Source organism: Schistocerca cancellata, chromosome 5, assembly GCF_023864275.1.
Source record: "Schistocerca cancellata isolate TAMUIC-IGC-003103 chromosome 5, iqSchCanc2.1, whole genome shotgun sequence".
In the NCBI taxonomy this organism is placed as follows: Eukaryota; Metazoa; Arthropoda; class Insecta; order Orthoptera; family Acrididae; genus Schistocerca; species Schistocerca cancellata.
Window position 1 is genome coordinate 248,809,809 of NC_064630.1, and position 14,161 is coordinate 248,823,969.

The 14,161-nt window shown below is 37.4% G+C and overlaps 1 protein-coding gene across 6 annotated transcripts in view; it reads right to left on the reverse strand.

The window, feature by feature from the left end:
* Nucleotides 1-14,161, reverse strand: part of LOC126188953 (uncharacterized) — a 267,426-nt gene that overhangs the window by 9,013 nt on the left and 244,252 nt on the right. For 4 of the 6 annotated variants that reach the window (XM_049930709.1, XM_049930710.1, XM_049930707.1 and 1 more), the window contains exon 5: nt 4,866-5,572. The exons of the other annotated variants lie outside the window; for them this stretch is intronic. The gene's annotated coding sequence lies outside the window, so the exon portion shown is untranslated. Of the gene's footprint in view, nt 1-4,865; nt 5,573-14,161 lie in introns of those variants that run through there. 6 annotated transcript variants of the gene reach the window in all.

The window sequence follows — 14,161 nt, forward strand, 5'->3', positions numbered from 1 at the left end:
ATAAACAATAATTTAAACAACTGAAACAAAATGCATTAAATAAAACAACAACAACTACTACTACTACCACCACTATCACCGCCACTAATAATAATAATTTAACTTGTTCAAGAAAATTTGTAGAACTCCAGCAGCAAGAGAAGAAGAACTTATATTTTCTTGTACACAAGTGCAATGTGCCTGTCTTTTCTTTCCACGAATAAGTCTATAACGCGGTCTACAAAGATCTAATTTCACTGGATAGCTCTCCAAGTAGTTTCTTTTCTATTGCTAACGTGCTCAAACATGACAGCCGGATGTTTGACATTGAATACCTTAAATAATTCTTCACTCGTTTAAGAGTACTCATGCTTCGTCCACTGCTTGCTGTAGTTGTGGGTAGGGTCAAAATCAAACGCAGGAACTTCGTTGTTTCTTCATAAACGGAGTCTAAATCATTGTTGACAATGAACTTTAAGAGGATTCTTGGAGACATGTTTTTTCTCATCGGCCTATATGTTTCACACTTCATTTTCAAGTTGTTCTTGTTTGAAAAAAGGGCACTGTTCTAATAATTGAAGCAGTTTCAACTTTGGGAATTCTTTTTGATAGTTCGGGAAACACTTTTCATTCAAAAGTTCAACAAACTGAGTTTGGGGAAAGTCTTGAAACCTTCTTTCCATCTGAACAACTTGCAAATCCAGTATCTTGTAAGTTAGTGCCCTGAGAATGTCTTTTGACTGTCACAGAATGATAAGTTGCCATTCAAACACAAGTTGCATTTAATGCACTCACCAGCGAATGATTCCGTTCTTAACTATCGTAAGTTTCTCAAAACAGTTCTTATTTCATCGTGGCAAGCAGTTATACTGACAGATTTTGACTGAAGAACATTAAAGAGATGATCAACATAAACAAAGCACCCTCGGTAGAAGCAAAGCAAGTAGACAAACGTAGTCTCATCCATCTGTTGTTTCATTGCCACAGCACAGCTCAAAGATTCTGGGTCCCACTGAGAGCCTGTATCATCAAATATATAATTAAAAACACTATATAGCCCTGAGAGATGACTAGATGTTGTTGAAACTGCCCTGGAACGAAAGTTCCAGTGAGTGTTGCTTGCATGTGGCAGTTTAAATCCTTTCTCAGTTAGCAAGACAGTTCGTTTTGACAATTTGCTGAAAAATGAATGGAACGCAGGAAGATCACTTACAAACATGCATACTTGTTGTATGATTTTGGAGGTATGTAACAGTACCAAATTCAGTTGGTGTGCGTAACAATGAATAAACAGCGCATAGGGACAGAACTGCTTCACCAATTGTTTTAGTCCTCTTTCTCTGCCCACCATTACTGAAGCACCATCATATGTTTGACTAATCACTTTTCCTTACACATTACATTCTTTCAATACTGCATGAAAAATGTTTGCCAAACCTTCAGCAGTTTTATCTACAGAAACACCGTAAAATCCAACGAATCTTTCCTCAATTTTGTCTGCAATACAGTACCTGAATAATATACTCATTTGACTGTTGCACGATACGTCTAACGTTTCATCATCAGCCTGAATCGAAATGAAATTGCAGTTCTGAATTTCAGATTTTATTTTCTCATTAACTGCCAGAGTTATCATTTCCATTACATCATTCTGTATATTTGGAGAAGTTCCTTTAAAGGTTGAAGATGATGACAGATGGTCTCGGATTAACTGTTCTCCTTGAGCTAGTAAATCCAACAATTCCAGATAGCTACTTTTGTTGCTGAAGGATTCGTCTTCTCGATGGCCGCGAAAGGCTAGTTCTTGTTTACAATGAAATACAATTGCCTGAACTTGTTTGTTGTATTTTATTGCTGCCAGACGAGCGGCTTTTGCCCAATAACTGAAATGATTCTTTGTTCTGAAGGTGATGTTTTGATATCTGATGCTTTTGTACTTTCCTGTCAAAGTTCTTTGTTGTACAAATGCCCTCATTGCATTGTTCCTATTCACCACCAAACAGAAGACATATATAACAATATAATCTGTTATTACTGCATTCGCAGTCAGCCAAGCATACTTTTCGTACCAGGCTGTCTGGGTTTTGTTTGGCTTCAGTTAAAACTACGCTGACAATGAGTATAGGAGTAGGTCATTTGTCCTTCAATTTGCACTTTTTTCGCACGTTAATGTAGAAAAAGGAGTTTTTAATAAAAATTCTGTAAGGTGTTTAGTTGCTGGCTCACTCATGTTGGCGACACAACGACTATGAACACAAACCGCGCGACTGTTCAGTTCCGTGTTAAAAGCCAGCATAGAAGCGGCAGAGATTAGTCTCGATACCTGCTAGCAAGTGCAGTGCTCCGGCCTTCGTGGAAGAGGGGAAGTGGAGGGGAGCGGAGAATGCCACAAACGCTCAGGCGCACACAGCCCGGTAAGGGAAGGGAGGCAGAGACTGAGAGCAGTCGAGTCTCAAGCAGGCAGATACACCAATACTCAGGGTGCGGCGGCACGGGCTACAAAACTGATGTCTTCGCAAATTTAGTGCCCGTAGTAGAAAGTTGTTTATCTTTTTTTTTTATGAATTACTATTGCATCTTTTTAAGCATGAATACAGGGGAGACTAAGTCTCAAAGTCTTCCTTCACGCTACGCCACTGCTGCTTTGTAATGGATATTGAGCCGAACCCCAGTACAAGCGCCAGGCAAGTGGCCCACCAATGTGGTTTAAGTCAAACTACGATTATGTAAGTCCTGCATGATCACCACTACTATCCCTATCCCCTGCAATCCCATGAAGGCCACTTTGAGCATCTGTTGTGACGTGGATGCGATGCAGCTCCGTGCCGCATTCCAGAACTATTTGTTGTCTTTGTACACACCATCCATTTCCGGACACATGTTCATAGGACCTTTTTTCCTCTATTTCCCATTGAATCTGTCCATGCAGTTTGTCAGTTTTATTAATGGTCACTATGTATTCTTTTAGCAAGTTGAATAACTTTTGTTTAGCATTTTGATATATGTTTTGTAATAACTGTGTAGCTCCGGTGATGTATAGGTCTGTCTATACAATCTCTGTAGTAGTCTCTTTCAGGCAAGAGGTTATTAAGGTTATTATCTCTGTCGTGATCCATTTGGATACCTTGATTTAGCAGTTACAATTTTAGGGGAAAATTAATTTGAAAGTAGGCTAGTGGATTAAAATTTATATGAAAACAGAAAATTTTTCATTTCTTTTTCAGCTTCTGCCTCCAAAAGATGTATGAAAACATGTAAAATATGCAACATGGACGCAAAAGAATAGTACTGATTGAAAGTAATATGTAAGTTTAAAGGTTTTGTAATTCAATAGCATTAATTTTGTATTCTCTGTACCCGGAACAAATTTTGTTCATCCTTTCATTCATGTAACAGTGTCTTTGGTTTGTCTAGTATAATTACAAGTAACACATTGGCTTCATAATATGAATTCTTAAAAAAAAATCACAAAAGTGTACAGTAAGACTGCTCATCAGGTACTAAGCCTTTGGTAGCCTAGTAGTTGCTCAATGACAGTTGTCTTCCAGCTGCTGAAGGATCTAATTAACATATGTCAAATACTGCACACCACACTGCCGTAATTAATTTTCAATCTATTCATTTTCATTTATAATCACTCTTCCTTTACTTGCACCCGCTTAGTCATAAGCAATAGTCTAAATATTTGCACCACATTACCAAACTACACTAATAAGTACCACGTCACACAGTTCGCTGGTGGCAGATGAATACATGAATTTAAGCTATTTGGTCTTGAAATGTACATTTGAGGGGGAGACAGAGAGAGAGAGAGAGAGAGAGAGAGAGAGAGAGAGAGAGAGAGAGAGAGAGAGATATAGTTAGTTGTGTTGTCTAACACAATTAAAACAGAAGTCCAGTGGAAGAAGTAAGTAGATCGATGTTGAAACACAAAAGCATTAAAAATTATTTTTTCTAGCAAATAATTTCAACATGGTATAGTTTGGGTATATGGAAGAAATCTTATGCTTCTATCACACTGCACATTTATGATAAGGCATACCAATTTGACAGACATTATAATGATAATACATTTACTATTAGAGTTCAAAAGAAATGATCTGCTGTAGGTACAATATTAACAGTGCAGTGAACAGCCAATAGTCAAATTACATAATCATCTGAAGAAATAATTTCTCTATTAAGGGAAGTGTAGACTGGGTTTCTCTGTTTAGCAACAAGAGGTAATTACTTCTGAATATCTTTAAAGTGAGTTGGCAAAATCAGTTATCACTTTTCGTTAGGCTTGACCTTAAGACTCACTTGATAACAACGCAAAATATTGGATTTATATCATGACAAATTAAGGATATGTGATGATATTGTTTGGTGCCTCAGAGTCTACAAACCAGAGATACTTTCACCAAGGTGTGCAGCTCAACATAAGTGTCATTCAATTTTTTTATAGACATTGCTACAGCCCTTGCAGTTCAGGCCAAGGAAGATCTGTTTTCTGCTGTGCCCACTGCTGCACTTAATGTTTGCTGACCTTAATGCTGACACCACAAATTCTAATGCTCCTTCATTGCAATATGCACAGAGGGGTACCAATATATAGTGCTTGTCTTTACTTTCTGCTGTCTTGTGATGATTTTCTAGTGCACCCTCAAAATAAACTGGAAAACAAAACATTAGCATGCAAAATATTATCAATGCCTTGAGGTTAGAAGTATATTTACTGTTGCAAAGCATCTGCATGTAATTGAAAAAGTTGGAGTGTAATCGTGATTTACGTATGTGCAACATACAAAACATTTTCCACACACATTTTGCATTACTGTACAAATTTTGGAATTAAGTTTCATACTTCAAGAAATATTAAGTAAGACAGAATTTCAGAGATGACTTTTTTTATTTATCTTTCACTTCTAGAAATTGTGTACACATATTCATGAATTACAATTACATGTTTGCATCAAGGGTGACTATTTTCTCAGTAAAATATTTCTAAATATTTTATAATCTGTTGATTTCTATCCCATTGTATGCATACATTTACACAAATCTTGTGTATATACTAGCATGTAAAAAAAACAACTGAATTTGCTTCTACAGAAGCAACAAATTTTCTTTGCATGGTTTATGGCACACATAGCAATTAAAATTTTAAGTAGTGCTAAGAAAATGTCCTTTACTGATATATACAGAGTTTTCATTAATGACACTTCGTAACATCTGACGTACAAAAGTAAAAATGACAATTCACCATTTTGTCAGTGGCAGTGCTACAATTTTAATTACGATGTATGTCTTGTCTGCTTTCTGAGAAGGAGATACATGTCTGTAATGCATAACACATTTACTATGCAATACATTTGATAATTATTTACAACAGATTTGTGCAATTTTATTGTGTTAGCATACTTTCACTCTTCTCTTTCTCTTATTAAACACTGAAAAGAGCCTTCTCCTGCCTGTTTTAATGAGTAAGTTCATATAGTGCGTTACATCAACATTCTCAATATTTTAAAGACATAGTTGGCTCCTCAGTGTCTCATGCTTTACAGAGTTAAACTCCATAAATAATGCAGACTTGATTTAACCTTTTGGTTTGCTGAAAGAGAAAGCATGATATATTGTTATCAGTGATGTACATGCAGTTTTGCTAACAGGGAAAATCACTGGCAGGGGGTAACTTATTTAACAGTATACTACTAATGTGATTGACCGGACAGCACTCCCAACTTCCTCTGATATTTATACTGCTAGAAACCATGCATGCAGAACATTTCAAACCTTCAGTTTCTTTTAAATAGGATCTTAAGTACACACAACTAATTATGGTTTGAATACTGGTTTTCAAAATTCTATTTTGTACAGCAGAGGGAGAGTATTTTTAGTCATTACTCTGACTGCAATTGCAAATGGAGTCTTCAAAGAATGAGAGTGACGTTACTCGTGGATAAACATTTCAAAAGTATGCACAGACTTGAAAAAAGTTCAACATCAATACAAATTATCAGTATTCCATTAACAGAGTGAGAGGAAAAAATTTGGAGTGACTTACAGATAACAAAAGTAATACACTGTAAATGAATAGATATGTCAACATATATGTTTTAAATGAAAGTGAAGACCTTTAAGACATTACTGAAACAATAACGATAACAACTCGCTGAATATGAGCAGCTAAGGTGACGAGTTGCAGACATGCACATAAACAAGACTTCCTCTGCTTTCTCTCCCCTCCCATCTTACCATCGATTAATTGCAGCCATTTCTGAAAATCTTTTTTTTTGTCAAAGTAGTAGTGTTCCATATCCATAATAGATACAAGGTCTCAGACTTGTTTATGTGCCTCTTAACAACTCAGCACCTCAAGTATTAGGTCAGTTGCTAACGTTACTCCTTAGATCATTTATATTTGTCAAGGACTTTCTGTTATGATCTGTAAGACAGGCATGTTAAGTATCAGGAATCAAGCTATGGGAGGTGAATATAACGAAGCTAATATACAAAAAAACAATAATGGTGGTGTGTGACAAAGAAGGATAAGTCAGATTTACAATGCATTTATGGTAAGATCAACTGTATTAAGCAGACTCATTCAATTCATTATAAAGTATGGAAAGAGGTGGTGGTGCAGCAGGGAGAAGTAGACTAGCACAAGCAACAGGTCCCTTAAATAAAATGATCTTTAGTATTAAAGTAATATTTTTGGAAGAAGTGTGAAGTTTTTCAGCCCATAAACTTAGAGCATGCTTTGGCATGGCTGACAGACCTGAACTTGTGAACATATAATTCTTTTCAGACATGATATTACAAGAGTATCCTAAAAAGTCAAATGAAGCAGTAAGATCAGAAATGTAATGGCTCTGAGTACTATGGGACTTAACATCTGAGGTCATCAGTCCCCCATAACTTAGAACTACTTACCGTATTTACTCTAATCTAAGCCGCACTTTTTTTCCGGTTTTTGTAATCCAAAAAACCGCCTGCGGCTTAGAATCGAGTGCAAAGCAAGCGGAAGTTCTGAAAAATGTTGATAGGTGCCGCCACAACTAATTTCTGCCGTCGAATATATGTAGCGCTACACAGGCATCCTTTGTAGGCACAAAGATAAATACTGGCACCAAAACCTCTGCGTCATTAAAAAAAAAAAAAAAAAAAAAAAAAAAAAGGAAGATGAGCATTTTTCTCCGCCCGAGTTTCGACCACTGCATTTTCATACATTATCCAACGAAGTAAATATAAATTTCGTATTGTTCATCTTCGAATTTCAATGTACTACGAAAATCCGACTGGTACTACTGGGATTTTTGTCAATATGGCCAACTCTACGTTCTGAATTTTTTCCTACATGTGAGAAGAGATGGTTGCTAATAGGAACCTGATGAAATGTGAATCACATGCAGTATTCTCTTCACCACAAGAATAATACGAATATAAACATTTTGCCATGTATTCTTTCGTGTTTGCTTCTATCTCATTTAAATCCTGTCTGCCAAATAAACTACGAAACTAGAGTGAGGCAACAGCAAACGCGGAAGAATATACGTATCGTCTCATGTTTATATTCGTATTACTCTTATGCCTAATAGTGATACAGTCAGAAACGATGCACGGCAACTGACTAGATTTTTAAATCTAAGATGACTAATTTCTGTGCAGAATTTGAAGTACTAAAGAAGCGGCCGCAAAGATTTTCAAACGGAGAAAAATTTTCGCTAAACTCTCGTTCAGAACATGTTCTATCATACTCAGTCTATTATTTGGTTCTTGTTGATCATTATCAAAGAAAGCAGCAGTGTAAGTAACAACAAATAGCAGTCTCTAGCCATTGTTTCGCTAATGCGAAGATTCCTCTCTTTTTTTAATTGCAGGCGGCGGTAGCGCGCACAAAAGCAAGCCATGCCACGAGCAGCGACAGGCCGTAAACACGCACTATCAGAACGCGACAAACAATGCATGACACAGTATAGTAATGCATTTTCAGCTTAGAGTGACTGACGTAAACACTTATAACATAGGAAACAGCACTTATCAGATCAAAGCAAAATAAGCAATCGATTCAAACCAGACGAAGCACGTGAAAAAGGAAGGGTATCCGTATAAATACGGACGGAGCGCCTGACGCATAGCAATGGCTACCTGGTAAAGCTTAACTGCTAAGCTTTCGACTCGAACCAAACTACTGTAGCTGTATCGTCAGTCATTCGACCTAAATTGTGTCTCATATTACAATGGACCAACTTTGTTTCGATTTGGAGGTGCGGCCTAAAACTTTTCTCTCCGGTTGAATTTCGAGTCTCAAATTTCAGGTGCGGCTTAGATTCAAGTGCGGCTTAGATTCGAGTACATACGGTAAACCTAACACATCCATGCCTGAGGCAGGATTTGAACCTGCGACCGTTGCGGTTCCAGACTGAGACGCCTAGAAATGTAATTCTTTTACTGTATTTTTTAGTGTAGTCACAAATCACTTTGCCTACTCTCTAAGATCACAAATGACAATATCCTTGGAAGAGGTGATGAGCAGTTTGTAGACATTGTTACAGAGACACTAAGCACAGGTTATTGATCACCTACTGGGACACTAAGGTCTCCTGAGGCATAATAATTGACAGAAAAGGCAATGGGAAAATACCTACAGGAAGACTGTATATAATCAAATTGTGAAAGATGTTGAGTGTGAGACCTATATCGTAACGACGGATACGAAGAATGGCGTTCTCCTGCTAATCATAATGCTGCCAACCGAGCTTCAAATTTAATAAATGAAGGAAGAACACCTCTAGTCACCAATTTTTTTAAATTTGCTACCGCCGTTATTATGCAGAACAGTACACAGTGTTGAGGCAAAGTATTCCAATTTTGAGGGGTGGAGTATGGACTAAAACAAGACAAAAATATCCAGTAAACATGGGCTTTTAAATGCATACCTTAAGAGCTATGAGGAGTTTTTCATCTTTGATACTGTGAAACATCTCCTCTACAGTCTTTGCTGTTATGAACAATCTACAGAAGGCAGTAAACAAATGAAGACTCACTCCTCTGTTACTGTCCACAGATACAGCACATACATTATTTTTAATGGGCAAGTTTGTGTTTGATAAGTTTTTGAAATGCTTTTACATTGCACTGTTAGCTTTGCATTTATGAGCATAATGGAAGTGTATAATTTCACACAGAAAATGGCAAACAAGACGATAGTTTATGGTCTGGCAAATGAAAGCAACTGTTGAGCCCATGTTTTGAATGCTGAAAAAATGTCCAGAATGCAAGGCACTATGTACACAATTACTGTATATTTCAGGGGATAAGATTACCTTTATATAAGGTGAGGTACAAATGTCAAAGATGTATAGTTTTACCATATGCTCTTCCTATAAGATGATGCCCAAATTATCAATGGCCTGTAAATTTAGTTTAGAACATTGATCATCTAGGTGATAATAATATGTGCTCTGCTTCAGGTAATGACCTTGAGTACTTATAAAAGTGTTATATTGGCTATTCAGTTTTGTGGGCATACCCCTCTCTACTAGTAAGCAACTGATACACCTGCACACGGCATAAAGCAAAAGCCTCCTTCAGCATCGTTACAGTTCTGTCTGTAGAAGCACATGCCAAATAACGAACTCATATGCACAGCTAACAAGTATTGCTACAGGTAATGTTGTGTGTTCAAACTGTTTGTACTGCAAGTGTAATCAGCGTAAAATTTGTAAAGTGTGCGCTGAATGACTGAACCAACAAAAGGAGGATATATATGAAGCAATGTTCAAGTGAAAGGTCATAAAACAGGCTAAAGAATTGAACAACTGTGCTGCAAAAAGGGCTTTCGATATAATAGAGATGATGGTAAGAGACTGGCGAAAGAGTGAAGATGCTATTTTTAAAAAAATTAAAAAGTGTTCTATGAGGAGAGGAATAACTTTCTGCCTAGATTTAGAAAGTACTGTTGTAGAATGGGTACAAGAACAGTGACATAACTGCATTGAAGTGGGCATGAGCCAATCCAGAGCACAGCAAATAATTTACATCACCAGTAGGTTTGTGCAACTGTTTCACAAAAAATTAAAAGAAATGTAGTAGCTTTACTTATTTACACATCAAGTTCCATAGGACCAAATTGAGGAGCAAATCTCCAAGGTCATGGAACGTGTCAGTACATGGCTCTGAGCACTATGGGACTTAACAGCTGAGGTCATCAGTCTGTCAGTACATGAAATTACAACATAAAAGTAATAACAGTTACAAATAAATGTTTATGAACCCGAAAAATGTCAGTCCATAAGTTTAAGTAAATGCAATCAACAGTACAATAAGCTTAACTCTTCAAGGAACTCCTCGACAGAATAGAAGGAGTGACGCATGAGGAAACTATTCAGTTTCAATTTGAAAGCACGTGGATTACTGCTAAGATTTTTGAATTTGAGTGGCAGCTTACTGAAAATGGATGCAGCAGTATACTGCACACCTTTCTGCACAAGAGTTAAGGAAGTCTGATCCAATTGCAAGTTTGATTTCTGCTGAGTATTAACTGAGTGAAAGCTGTTTATTCTTGGGAATAAGTTAATACTGTCAACAAGAAATAACAGTAAGGAATTTTTTTTTTTTGAGAGTCCAATGCCAAAATACCCAGACTCGTGAACAGGGGTTGACAAGAGGTTCGTGAACTTACACCACTTATTGCCCGAACCACCCATTTCTGAGCCAAAAATATACTTTTAGAATGGGAAGAGTTACTCCAAAGTATAATACCATATGGCATAATTTTCGTGCCAAATGATCACTCACTTCAGATACCATTCGAATTGTAAAAATGCAAGCATTAAGTCTTACTGTTCAGTTTCACGAATCACATGCCCGTTCCGTGAAATTAAAATGTCAGGTTCTGTTGAACCGTGTGTTAAAAACTGTAAAAACGGTGTCTTACTGTGATTTAGCATTAGTTTATTTTCTACAAGTCATGAACTGCACTATTTGAAACCGAGCCAATGTTGCACACACCATCCTTTACTACTAAACTAGTTCTATAAGCAAATAGAAATATTTTAGAGTTACTCGTAATACTACAGGGCATATCATTTATATAAATAAAGAACAGTAGTGGCCCCAACATTGATCCCTGGGGCACCCCTCACTTGACCATACCCCACTCATACCCCACATCACAGTCATTATCAACATTGTGAATAATGAACTTTTGCTGTCTGTTGCTAAAGTTAGAGATGAATCAATTATGAGCTACCCCCCGTATTCCATAATGGTCCAACTTCTGGGGCAATATTTTGTGATCAACACAATCAAACGCCTTAGTTAAATCAAAAAAGATGCCTAGCATTCGAAACCTTCTGTTTAACCCATTCAGTACCTCACAGAGAAAAGAGAATATAGCATTTTTGGTTGTTAAAAGACTTCTAAAGCCAAACTGTACATTTGATAGCAAATCATGTGATATAAAATGATCTTTTTTACATACACAGCCTTTTGAATAACTTAGCAAATACTGTTGGCATAGAAACAGGCCTAAAATTGTCTACATTATCCATTTCTCCCTTTTATAAAGTGGCTTCACTACTGAGTACTTTAATCTTTCAGGAAACTGACCATTCTTAAAGGAAAAATTACAAATATGGCTAAATACAGAGCTAATATGTGCAGCACAGCACTTTAATATTCTGCTAGGAACTCCATCGTAACCATGAGAGTCCTTAGTCTTCAGTGATTTAATTATTGACTCAATCTCCCCCTTGTTTGTATCACATAGGTGTTTTTCAGACACGAATCTCGGACAGGCATTTTCCAAGAAAGTTATGTGATGCCCTGTAGAAACTAAATTCTTAATTAATTCATAAGCAATGCAGTAAATGAAGCAGGCAAAAAGGAATACAAACGTCTCAAAAATGAGATCGACAGGAAGTGCAAAATGGCTAAGCAGGGCTGGCTAGAGGACAAATGTAAGGATGTAGAGGCTTATCTCACTAGGGGTAAGATAGATACTGCCTACAGGAAAATTAAAGAGACCTTTGGAGATAAGAGAACCACTTGTATGAACATCAAGAGCTCAGATGGAAACCCAGTTCTAAGCAAAGAAGGGAAAGCAGAAAGGTGGAAGGAGTATATAGAGGGCTTATACAAGGGCGAGGTACTTGAGGACAATATTATGGAAATGGAAGAGGATGTAGATCAAGATGAAATGGGAGATACGATAATGCGTGAAGAGTTTGACAGAGCACTGAAAGACCTGAGTCGAAACAAGGCCCCCGGAGTAGACAACATTCCATTGGAACTACTGATGGCCTTGGGAGAGCCAGTCCTGACAAAACTCTACCATCTGGTGAGCAAGATGTATGAAACAGGCGAAATACCCTCAGACTTCAAGAAGAATATAATAATTCCAATCCCAAAGAAAGCAGGTGCTGACAGATGTGAAAATTACCGAACAATCAGTCTAATAAGCCACAGCTGCAAAATACTAACACGAATTCTTTACAGACGAATGGAAAAACTAGTAGAAGCCGACCTCGGGGAAGATCAGTTTGGATTCCGTAGAAATACTGGAACACGTGAGGCAATACTAACCTTACGACTTATCTTAGAAGAAAGATTAAGGAAAGGCAAACCTACGTTTCTAGCATTTGTAGACTTAGAGAAAGCTTTTGACAATGTTGACTGGAATACTCTCTTTCAAATTCTAAAGGTGGCAGGGGTAAAATACAGGGAGCGAAAGGCTATTTACAATTTGTACAGAAACCAGGTGGCAGTTATAAGAGTCGAGGGACATGAAAGGGAAGCAGTGGTTGGGAAGGGAGTAAGACAAGGATGTAGCCTCTCCCCGATGTCATTCAATCTGTATATTGAGCAAGCTGTAAAGGAAACAAAAGAAAAATTCGGAGTAGGTATTAAAATCCATGGAGAAGAAATAAAAACTTTGAGGTTCGCCGATGACATTGTAATTCTGTCAGAGACAGCAAAGGACTTGGAAGAGCAGTTGAATGGAATGGATGGTGTCTTGAAGGGGGGATATAAGATGAACATCAACAAAAGCAAAACGAGGATAATGGAATGTAGTCGAATTAAGTCGGGTGATGCTGAGGGAATTAGATTAGGAAATGAGACACTTAAGTAGTAAAGGAGTTTTGGTATTTGGGGAGCAAAATAACTGATGATGGTCGAAGTAGAGAGGATATAAAATGTAGACTGGCAATGGCAAGGAAAGCGTTTCTGAAGAAGAGTAATTTGTTATCATCAAGTATAGATTTAAATGTCAGGAAGTCATTTCTGAAAGTATTTGTATGGAGTGTAGCCATGTATGGAAGTGAAACATGGACGGTAAATAGTTTGGACAAGAAGAGAATAGAAGCTTTCGAAATGTGGTGCTACAGAAGAATGCTGAAGATTAGATGGGTAGATCACATAACTAATGAGGAAGTATTGAATAGGATTGGGGAGAAGAGAAGTTTGTGGCACAACTTGAGCAGAAGAAGGGATCGGTTGGTAGGACATGTTCTGAGGCATCAAGGGATCACCAATTTAGTATTGGAGGGCAGCGCGGAGGGTAAAAATCGTAGGGGGAGACCAAGAGATGAATGCACTAAGCAGATTCAGAAGGATGTAGGTTGCAGTAGGTACTGGGAGATGAAGCTTGCACAGGACAGAGTAGCATGGAGAGCTGCATCAAACCAGTCTCAGGACTGAAGACCACAACAACAACAAGCAATGCTCAGAAAATGACTGTTAAAAACTGTACATATATCTGATTTATCAGTAACAGAAATATATTTACTATGAACTGACTTTATATCATCGACATTGTGCTGATGACCAGACACTTCCTTCACAACTGACCATATGGTTTTTAATTTTATCCTGTGAATTAGCTATTCTATTTGCATACCACACACTCCTTGCCTTCCTAATAACATTTCTAAGCACCTTAAAATACTGTTTGTAATGGGCTATGTAGCTTGATTGCGACTACTTCTAACATTTTGATATAATTCCCACTTTGTTCTACACGATATCCTTATCCCACTAGTCAGCAACCCGGGCTGACTATTACTGCTAGTACCCCAATTAGAATGTTCAAATGGAAAGCAACTCTCCAAGAGCATGAGAAATGTGTTAAGGAAACCATTATATTTATCATCTATGTTAATGGCACTATAAACATCCTGCCACTCTTGTTCCTTGA